This window comes from Pteropus alecto, unplaced genomic scaffold (genome assembly GCF_000325575.1).
Source record: "Pteropus alecto unplaced genomic scaffold, ASM32557v1 scaffold21, whole genome shotgun sequence".
NCBI classification, from domain to species: Eukaryota; Metazoa; Chordata; class Mammalia; order Chiroptera; family Pteropodidae; genus Pteropus; species Pteropus alecto.
In genome coordinates, this window is record NW_006436282.1 from 18622149 (window position 1) to 18632082 (window position 9934).

Consider the following 9934-nt stretch of genomic DNA (forward strand, 5'->3'; position numbering starts at 1 on the left):
TCTTCTCAGCCACTACATTTCAGATCCAATTAAAGAAAACCCTTTCTCAGCTTGTCCCGAGACTCCAAGATGCTTTTGTAAAAAAGCAAAGAATTTCCTTCCTCCTTAATTTTTAAATGGAGAAATATAGCGAGATAGTTTCTATATCTCCTAAAAATCATCATTCAAGTCTCATATACCTGTTTCTAAGGGAATCTTATAAAACCAAGCTTCTACTAAAGAACAAACTACCCTCACATTTAGTCCTTACTGCAAATCTTACTCACTGGCAAGTTTTGCTGTACCATTGGCAGAAGTAGCCCAAGGATAAAAGTTTAAATTCTGTGAAAGCTTCAGAATGGACCACCTTTTGTTACTTAAATAAACCCATCTTGAGAAGAGGCAAAATGCCCTCTTTTGGGTGTCCCTGTGATAGAAGAGATACTGAAAAAGAGTTGAACCTTACGATAGAAGTAATTTTTCATTTAAAATAGTCCCAAGGGGCAACCCAGTGGTTCTATAACTTTCTTACCGCTATTACGCCTTTTCCTCTCGAGAAATCAGAATTTTAAAATTAAGTTTAAAATAATAATATTTGCTGAGGGTTTTTCTTCTCCCTAAACAAATTGGGGTCCCACCTTCAATACATCCATGTGAAACGTCTTCCTCATGTCAAAGAGGGTCATTCCTGATGGAACTCTTCTCAGTAAACACAACCCTCGTGACACAGGGAAACCTTCCCATCCAGTACCTCTGAAGGTCAAGTGCCAAAAAACTCAAAACCTGCCCCGGGGCAAACTGTTCACAGCAAGGTTCCAGTTTCTAAGGTGACCTGGTTTTACACTAAACCAAACTCATCGATTCCACGTCATCACCAAAAAACACATATAGACATAAAAAGGAGCCCGGTGGGAATAGACTGACCCTAAGGGAATAAACCTCAGAACTTCCAATAATAATTCAGATCTCAAAATTCCACTTAAAATTCTGATTCAGTTCAATGAGTCGACTTATATTGAAAAACGCATTTTAAAATGAGAGGCATTTTAAAATGAGAGGTACGAGAGGAGTCTCAGCGCAAACAAAGCTCTGGTCTTTTTTCAGCAGAGTCTGGGCCTACGTGGCTCATTCATTATTCCCTCCCCTCTCCTGTGTATGGGAGCAAGAGCCACCCTTGCATGCCGCATGGATCCAATTATCCTATGCTAAGCATGCCTAGCTTTCACTTTTCCCTGTGCATCATTTTCCTTTGTATTCAAGCGAGACACTGCATATCCCTGTTCTGGCTCAAACTACACTAATGAGTGACCAGAATTTACCACCATCTTGGGTGACAAAGCCAGCTGTGCTTTAGATATTTCCTTTCACTGTAAATGACAATGAGAATGTGTCAATCGGCTGGTATTATGCCACCAATGGCATCTTACGATTACCTGCCCTTTTTTATTTTTTGCTGTGATGTGACAGATGAATAGCAACCATCCGTTTTGAATGCTGTTTCCCTTATTGAAGCTTTTAGGGGAATTTAGAGCTGGTAAAAAGTGCTAGCAATAGAGAGGGCCACAGTTCACATAGTAGAGCTGGCTACAATGTTAGGATAGACCTAACGAGACTTGGACTCTCCTCACCTATACTCTTGCAGAGGGGGGAGGGAGATGGGGAGGATGCAAGGCCTACCGCTCTGCACTTTTGTATAAAAGGAACAAGTTTCTCCATAGAGAACTCAACTCCTGGCCAAGGGAAAAGGGTTGGAAACCTGGCAGGAGCAGCCCAGGGGAAGGATGTGAGTCGTGGTCCAGGTGGCCAGTCAGATCTTCTTACACCTACAGCTGCGAGGCTGTCAACAAGTCACTTAAACCCTTAGAACTCAGTTTCTTCATATGTAAAATGGAAATAACAAAATCCATCTTGCAGGTACAATGGGGATACTTTTCTGCAAATAGTACATGCATACTTTTTTAGTAAATATTTTAATGAAGTCTAACATATTTACGGACAAGTCGCACAGTGAGTTTTCACAAAGCAAATATACTGAGATCAAGAAACAACATAACATCTTACTCCCTTCCAAGAATAACTACTATCTTGACATCTAACCCCATAAACTAGCTTTGCCTGATTTTGAACTTTATATAAATGGAATCATACAGGACATACTCCTTCTGTCTGGCTTTTTTTACTCAGTGTGATATTTCTCTGAGAAATATCCAAGTTATGACAAGCAATAGATCGTTCCTCCTCACAATTGTATACTATTCCATTGTATGAATATACCACAGTTTTTAAAATCTAGTTAAACATATTCCCTTGCAGTCTGCTTCCTCCAAGGCCAAACCAAGTGGCTTTAAAAAATAATAATAATAACAGCTTTATAAATATATAATTCACATACCATACCATTCATCTATCTAATATATACAATTCAATGGCTTTGAGTAGATTCACAAAGTTGTGGAATCATTACCATAATTTTACAACATTTTTATCACCTCAGAAAGAAACCTGTACCCTGTATCTGCCCACCCCCTGGCTACCCACCCCCAATCCTCCAGAGCCACCAATCTACCTTCTGTCTCTATAGATTTGCCTCTTCTGGACATTTTGCTATGAATTTATACTGTGGAAAACATGGCAGGAACTGCCTAGAACACAGAGGCCAGAAATTTGAATTTAAAACCGGTCTTACTTTTATATTCATGAAATAAGACAATGTTCATGGAAGCCAGCTTTGGTTGAGAGACAAAAATGTCTAAACTCCTTTAGCTCCCACATAATATTTCAAGAAGGATGAAAGGGAGAAAAGGGGTGACAGAGGAAGAAAGACAAGCAGTCAGTTCTGTGTTCCAAACGACCCCCTCTCCGGGCTCATGTTGCGAAGGGGAGAGGGGCGTGAAGGGAGTGAATGGGCGCGAAGGAAGCTGAGGACAGTGTGGCATCCTCCCCTCTCCCTATGAATGGACAATCTCCTCAGACCACCTTCCCGACGAGTACACGCACATCAGAATAAACTTACGGTGCTTACAGCCAAAATTTCAGGGGGATCCAGAGTGCTCCCGAAAAGAGACAAGGTCTACTTAGCAGAGATGGTCACCGTGCCCTGACTGAGGTGAGATTTAAGCAGTAGGAACCACAGAATGGGGAATAGGTCTGGGCCAACCACACCTCACTGGACACCAACCAGCGTACACCCAAAGGTCAACACCAGGCCAGGGTCCCTCTCTGCCTCCCATGGCATGAGGTTTCATAAGCCGTGTATCCCCCACAGAGATGGCATTTTTGGAGAGTTCTTGGAGTGGAGCGGAACTCAGAAAGTCTGACCATTTTATCCAACAGACAATGAGAGTTATCCAAAAAAGATGGTTTCACCTACTGAACTGGACTCAAGTTGGACTTAAATATATTAGGTTTTGTATAGTTGGTGGAATGGGGATAAAGAAGATCAGGTCAGTTATAAAGAAGTAAAGATACTACATTTTCTTGCATCTATGCGTAAATTAGTGTGAGTGGATTTGGAGCTTGATATAAATGATGTTTTAGGACAAGCATTAAAAATACCTGACACAGGGGTACTCAATAGAAAGGAGATGTTACTGTCAATATTATTAGTTCGCCAGCCTCGTCACTGCCATTACTGCAGTCATGCACACAGTCCAGAGCACTTCTGCTTTCTTGGGCATATTAGAAAAGTACCTCCCAACACATTTTTTGCACACAGTTCATTCATGCACACAGTTCTGTTTTCTTGGGCATATTAGAAAAGTACCTCCCAACACATTTTTTGCAAGTCTGTGTTTGCTCCCCTTCCAGGAGCAATTAATGACAACTGTGCTGATCTTACAGTTTCCCCTAGGCCCCACTGTCCCCCCTCACCCCTTCTTCCTCTGCCTTCCTTCACCCTTTCATCTAACCCCTGAGCCCAAAGCATCTGGGCTACTTTCTTCTGGGAAATATGATGGTCTACAGCTAGACCACCCCACTCAGTTAAAGCAACCAGAGGGCTAAGTAAGGGGAGCTAGAAGGTGTGTGTGTGTGTGCGTGTGTGTGTGTGTGCGTGTGTGTGCGTGTGTGTGTATGTATGTGTGTGTGATTACCAAGGCTTCCCAAACACCAGCAAGTGAAGAAGAAATGATGGTTAAATTACTACAAGCATTGATGATAGCAGAAACCCAGAACATCTTTAATCATTGGCAGCTAAATTGAGCTTAATATACATATTTGCTTAGATAAGTCATTGCACACATAATCTGAATTATCAGAACTTCCTTCCCACATCATGCATTTGTTATCAAATTCTTTTTGCCTAAACTTTGAAGGTCATCAAATTTTTCTCCTCTACCCCACCTCACCCCCAACTTTTACTGGGATGTAGTAAAAGTTCATCTTGGCAGATCCGAAATCTTATTTATTGTCTATGACCCTCTTAAAGACATGTACTTCCTGTGCCTAAGGTTGCCACATGCTCAGGATTTTTCCCCAATGTTGATTCTCTTCTACTGTTTCTGCAAATTCACTCATATTTTTCATACTATTATAACCCAAGTTTTGGTTCTGAACATACGGTCCATATTTTTTTCTATTCCCATTCCTAAACAGCAATTTTTCCTATATCCTGCATACGAAAAGAAGGAGAATGTTCTACAGTCTTATCCCAGCCCCCTCCTATTCCCTAAGGTGGATGTTTAAAAGCCTACTTTGCAAACTCAGCTGGTCAGAAAATCAAACCAAGAAACCAGAGTATTTAATTTACTGGGCTGTGACCCTGCTGTAGAATGAGTTACTTGGTGCTTTTCGGTTCCCTGAAGACAGAGCCAGACTCAGCACAGGCATCACCCTTTTCTGGCGGCTCCTCTGTAAGCAATGAAATCCTGCTCCACCTCGCTTTTCTTCTCCATCAAATGGGGCTAACAAGGGAATTACGAGACATAATTGCTGTTTATAGAAGACCTCAGCATCTCAGATGAAAGGTGTCAGAGCTGGGTAAAGCTTGTCCCAGACAAGTTAACACTTTGATTAGTGGAGCCCAAGGAAGAAAAATACACCCCATGTCATCCGAGAATTATCCTGCCGGCCAGGAGAAGCAAGGTTTCACTTTACAGAGGACTCGTGGGGATTTTTTGTTGTTACGATCCTTGAATTTCACTTCAGGTCTGAGGTTAGAGGAAGTGCTCAAACACAAAGGGAAATCCTACTCATTAGAACCATAGGGCATTCAAATCGTTCCTTCCACATAGCCATGCACAGAGTAAGTACTCAGTAAATATATACTACATGGCCCAATAAATTACTTTATTTGCTCAAATCTGTCCTAATGTCCATGAAACCAGTCCCAAGAACTAGGTTGGCATAACAATTTCAAATCACAAAAAGATGAAGAATCCCATGAAATTACATGACATGATCATTTTGAGTTGTAGAAAATGTTCATGCTGCATTAAGAATAATTTATAGAGCCATACATGTATTCCTTCGGGCCGAAGGCTGAGCACGCAAACAACAGCAAAATGGTACAAGGTTCAAATTATTTGTATTATTTGAGTCAAGAGAGAGAGAAACTCTAAAGCAATCTGAGAGATTCTTAAACAATTGCATCAAAACTCACACATGCTCATGAATGCAAACCTGAGTAGGCTACCCTCATATTAAACAATGATACCATTGTTCAAAGCAATTTAAAATTCTTCTTTAGAAACTTTATACAGAGCCTGAGGCCTCTTCTTTTTAATATCTGTTACAGTGGCAAATCATATTTGGAGGGTAAATTTGATTCTTTTAGACAGCTAAAAGGCATTAGGAAGAGATGAGTGATTGAGTATTCTCAGCTATAAACCAAAAGGGGAATGTGATGATGATGTAATGAGAATTAATTTTCTTACACAGCTGATAAACTAGCCCTAAAAGCAAATCCAAAGCAGCAGCTCCAGAAATGGATTTTGAGGGTTGATTTGGTAAATCTACTCACTCCCAGAGAGGGGACAAAACCAACACAAAGGACGCATCATAAGCGCCATGATACTGAGCACCCGTGGATTAGGATTTATCATTTACAATGTGCTTCGGCATAACAGACCCTCCTTTGCCCTTCACAACTGCCCCGCCCAGGGTCTGAGCACAGACCCATGATGTGTACAGCCTCGAAAAACATCTCAAAATACAATATCGAAACCTTTTTTTGCAATATTCTACAATCGATAAAATATATTTTTAAAAATCCAATAATGACAATATGGCAGTAATCCTCAATTTTGCCAAGTCTCTCTAACAGTTCAGGGAGTCTCCCCAAATCCATGAGGACCTCCAGATAAAGCATGCGATCTAGAGGTAAAAGTGCCAGCTCGGTATCAGGAACAGGGAAGTACTCCTTCAACTAGGTGACACTGGCGTGAGGGAAACCTCCTCGTCCTGTACAAAGGCTAAACCAACAGGACAAAAGAGAAAACAGGAAGTTAAAAGACCGCAAGACATGTAAAATCCTCCTTCCAAATCAAGAATCTTCGCTATTATCCTTAGAGTCATCATTTCTTAACGTTCCTTACCTCTAATCCTTTTCTCCCAGAAATAATCATTGCACCCGGATACAGTAGTCCCTGTTAATCCAGTTTCACTTTCCATGGTCTCAGTTACCCATGGTCAACCACAGTCTGAAAATATCCAATGGAAAAATTCCAGAAATAAACAAATCTTAAGTTTTAAATTTCCCACTATTCTGCAGTGCATGATGAAATCTCACGCTATCCTGAAACTTCCTGCTTGGGACTTGCTTGCATTACCCCTTCGCCCAGCGTCTTGCTGTAGACACTCCCTGCCCATCTGTCACTTAGTATCCCTTGGCTACCAGATCAACTGTCTCAGTATCATAGTGCTTGTGCCTAAGTCACCCTTATTTTACTTAGTAATGGCCCCAAAGCACAAGAGTAGTGATGCTGGCAATTTGGAAATGCCAAAGAGAAACCGTAAAGTGCTTCCTTTAAGCGAAGATATGTATATATAGGAAAAAAGGTGTCATGCACTGAACAATGAAATTTCAGTCAACGACAGACAGTGGTCCCATACATTATAATGAAGCTGACAATTTCCTATCACCTAGTGATATCACAGCCATCTTAAGTTGTAGCGCAACGCATTACTCATGCGTTTGTGGTGATGCTGGTGTAAACAAACCCGCTGAGCTGCCGGCTGTATGAAAGTATAGCACATACCATTATGTACAGTACATAATACTTGATAATGATAAAAAATGACTATGTCACTTATTATGTGTTTTATGTATTTATTATGCTATCGTTAGAGTGTACTCTCTCCACCTAGAAAGAAAGTTTGCTGTGACACAGTGTGCCATGTTACACCGGCAGCAGCCTCAAGCATCTCATGTTTACCGCGTCTCTTGATTGCATCATTTTCTCTTGTGCTTGATTTAATCTCGTGTTATTTTATCAATCGAGTGTAGCCCAAGTGTACAGTGTTTATAAAGTCTACAGTAGTGCACAGGAATGTCCCAGGCCCTCACATTCACTCCCCACTCACTCACTGCCTCTGACTCAGCCAGAGCAACATCCAGTTCCACAAGCTCCATTCACAGTAAATTCTCTAGCCATGATATCTTTTGTATCGTATTTTTACTGTACCTTTGCTATGTTTAGATATGTCTAGATAAACAAATATTTACCATTGTGGGTGGTTGTCTCAGCCAGTGGGAAAACAGCCTCTTGAATATCACTGCCTTTCAGCTTGAGAAAACTCAGAGCGCCCAGTAGTGCCACAACCACGCAGGTAGCAGCCTCTGCATACTCACTTTGACACTGAGGGGAGATGCTAGTTTTGGGAACAGTCTGGTTCAATTTCTGGAGAGATAAGCACTCCAGCAAGGAAAAAGCAGAGGAGAGAAAAAAGAGAAAAGATATATCCTAAAATTAAAAACAGGTACACACTACACATCAGTAATAACTTCAAGATGCATGAGATGTGACAGGTACTGCCTGTAAATTACTAAAGAAAAGAACAAGAAAAATAATGTTATGGATTGTCACTTTACAAGAGCAGGATATAGAAAGGTAACCGACTTTGACATCGGGAATCACAATTAGGGAACCCTTTCATTTTCTACCCCCTCAAAAAAAAATTGTGCAGGAAATTCCATATAATCAGGACTTCAAGTAAAACTTTCGGCATCTTGGAAGAAAAATGACGTTTCCTTTTAAATCACATTTCTCTGCTCAGGTAATTCTGATGTTAGTTTAAAAATATGGAAAGCTCAATCTTTAGAAAATCAGGAAGTGTTCTTTCTTTTCCAAAATATAAGAACAGATCAGAAATTAAAACTGAACAGTTTACGCTGAAGCTTAAACATTAGGCTAAATCAGGAGCATGGTGGGTCAAGGGATAGGCTCGTCCCCATATGAGGGCACCTGAGATCTAGGGCCACATCCAACACAGGTGAGAGAAGTCTATCCAAGGAAGAATGTGATACAGAGCGTGCTGACAGGGGTTGGGGTGTCCAGGCTGGTGGGGAGGGACATGGAGTATAGACCCATTTGAGATGCACAGCAGAGAGGCAAGTAGGTGGGCTGTGCTAGGCAGCCGGACCACGGGCAGAGGGGAACCACCGCGGCTGAGAACGAGCCACTCTCTTTTCTGCTGTCTATACTTTTTATCATGTTCCTTAAAACTAGGTATAAATTAAATAACTTCAAAATTAATCCAGTTCTACAAAACTAACACCTAAGTTCTTCATGGCATTTTAGCACTCATCACTAGACTCCAAATCCCCAGGAAAGGAACCAGCTCAGGTCTCCCAACAACAGCTGCCTCCAGCCTGACCAGGATGGTAGGTAGGTCTTTGGGTCACTTATCCAGTCAGCTGTGGCTGGGAGGGGAAAGGCCAGTGGAACCAGCAAGGCTCCTTAGACAAGGCTCAGGGCAGGCAAGTTCCCCAAACCCATGTGACCATTGCAGCTTCAGGAAGTTCCGTAGCAGCAAGAGACAAATACCAGCATGGATTCTGGCACAGGGGAACAATACAAGTACCCAGCGAGTAAAATGGGCACATGAAGGAGGCTTAATTACAGGAGAAAGAGAGCAGTCACCAAATGTGGGGCACATAGTGAGGCAAGGACCATTGCGTCTCTTGTGGAGACCCGGCCACAATGCCCTGCACGTGGTCGGAAATCAATAAAGACCATCTTGCTGTTTAATTGATTAACTCGGCAGCTTATTTAGCTAAAGCAATTCTGCTACACCTTCAAGGAACATGTGGATTGGTGTGTCTATCGGGGCTGCTGCCATCCTGCACCGGAATCACGAGGCGGTGGGGCACTGAATGCAGATACCCAGAGTCAAGCCTGGTTAGTACTTGGATGGGAGACCACCTAGGAAGACCAGGTGCTGTAGGTGTAAAAAATAAAATAAAATAAATAAGGGATTGTAAGCTGACCAGGTCTTTGCAATCTGTGAGGTCAACCAAGGGTTGCCTCGCCTAGAAATAAATGAATGAATAAATGAATGAATGAATGAATGAATGAATGAATATAAAACAAAATGCAGATACCAGGCTCCAGACGAACTATAAGGAGCCCTGAGCTCTAGGAGCGGGGCCAGCGACCCTCAACACTGCAGGCTACAAGGCTTCACCACTGCAGGTACAAGGCTGTGGATGTGGCCACCTCATATGACTCGGAAACTGTTGCGTATTGGACTCTGTTTGCCCTGAGCATTCAGTTAAAGAGAATGTTTCTCCAGTTGAACAAAATGGAGGCACTGACAGTATTCATTTAAACATATCTGGTGTGTGAAAATAAAGGAAACTTCATTTATAATGGAGTCGGGGAGCCCTGAAGGGAACACTCTCATGCACTTACCACTCCTGCCAGGCTAACCAACAGGAAGAAGGAAGTTAAGAATTATTGACAAGGGAGGGCATTTTTTCCCATAGGAATTTCATCTCCCGCTTTTAAGAAAAGGA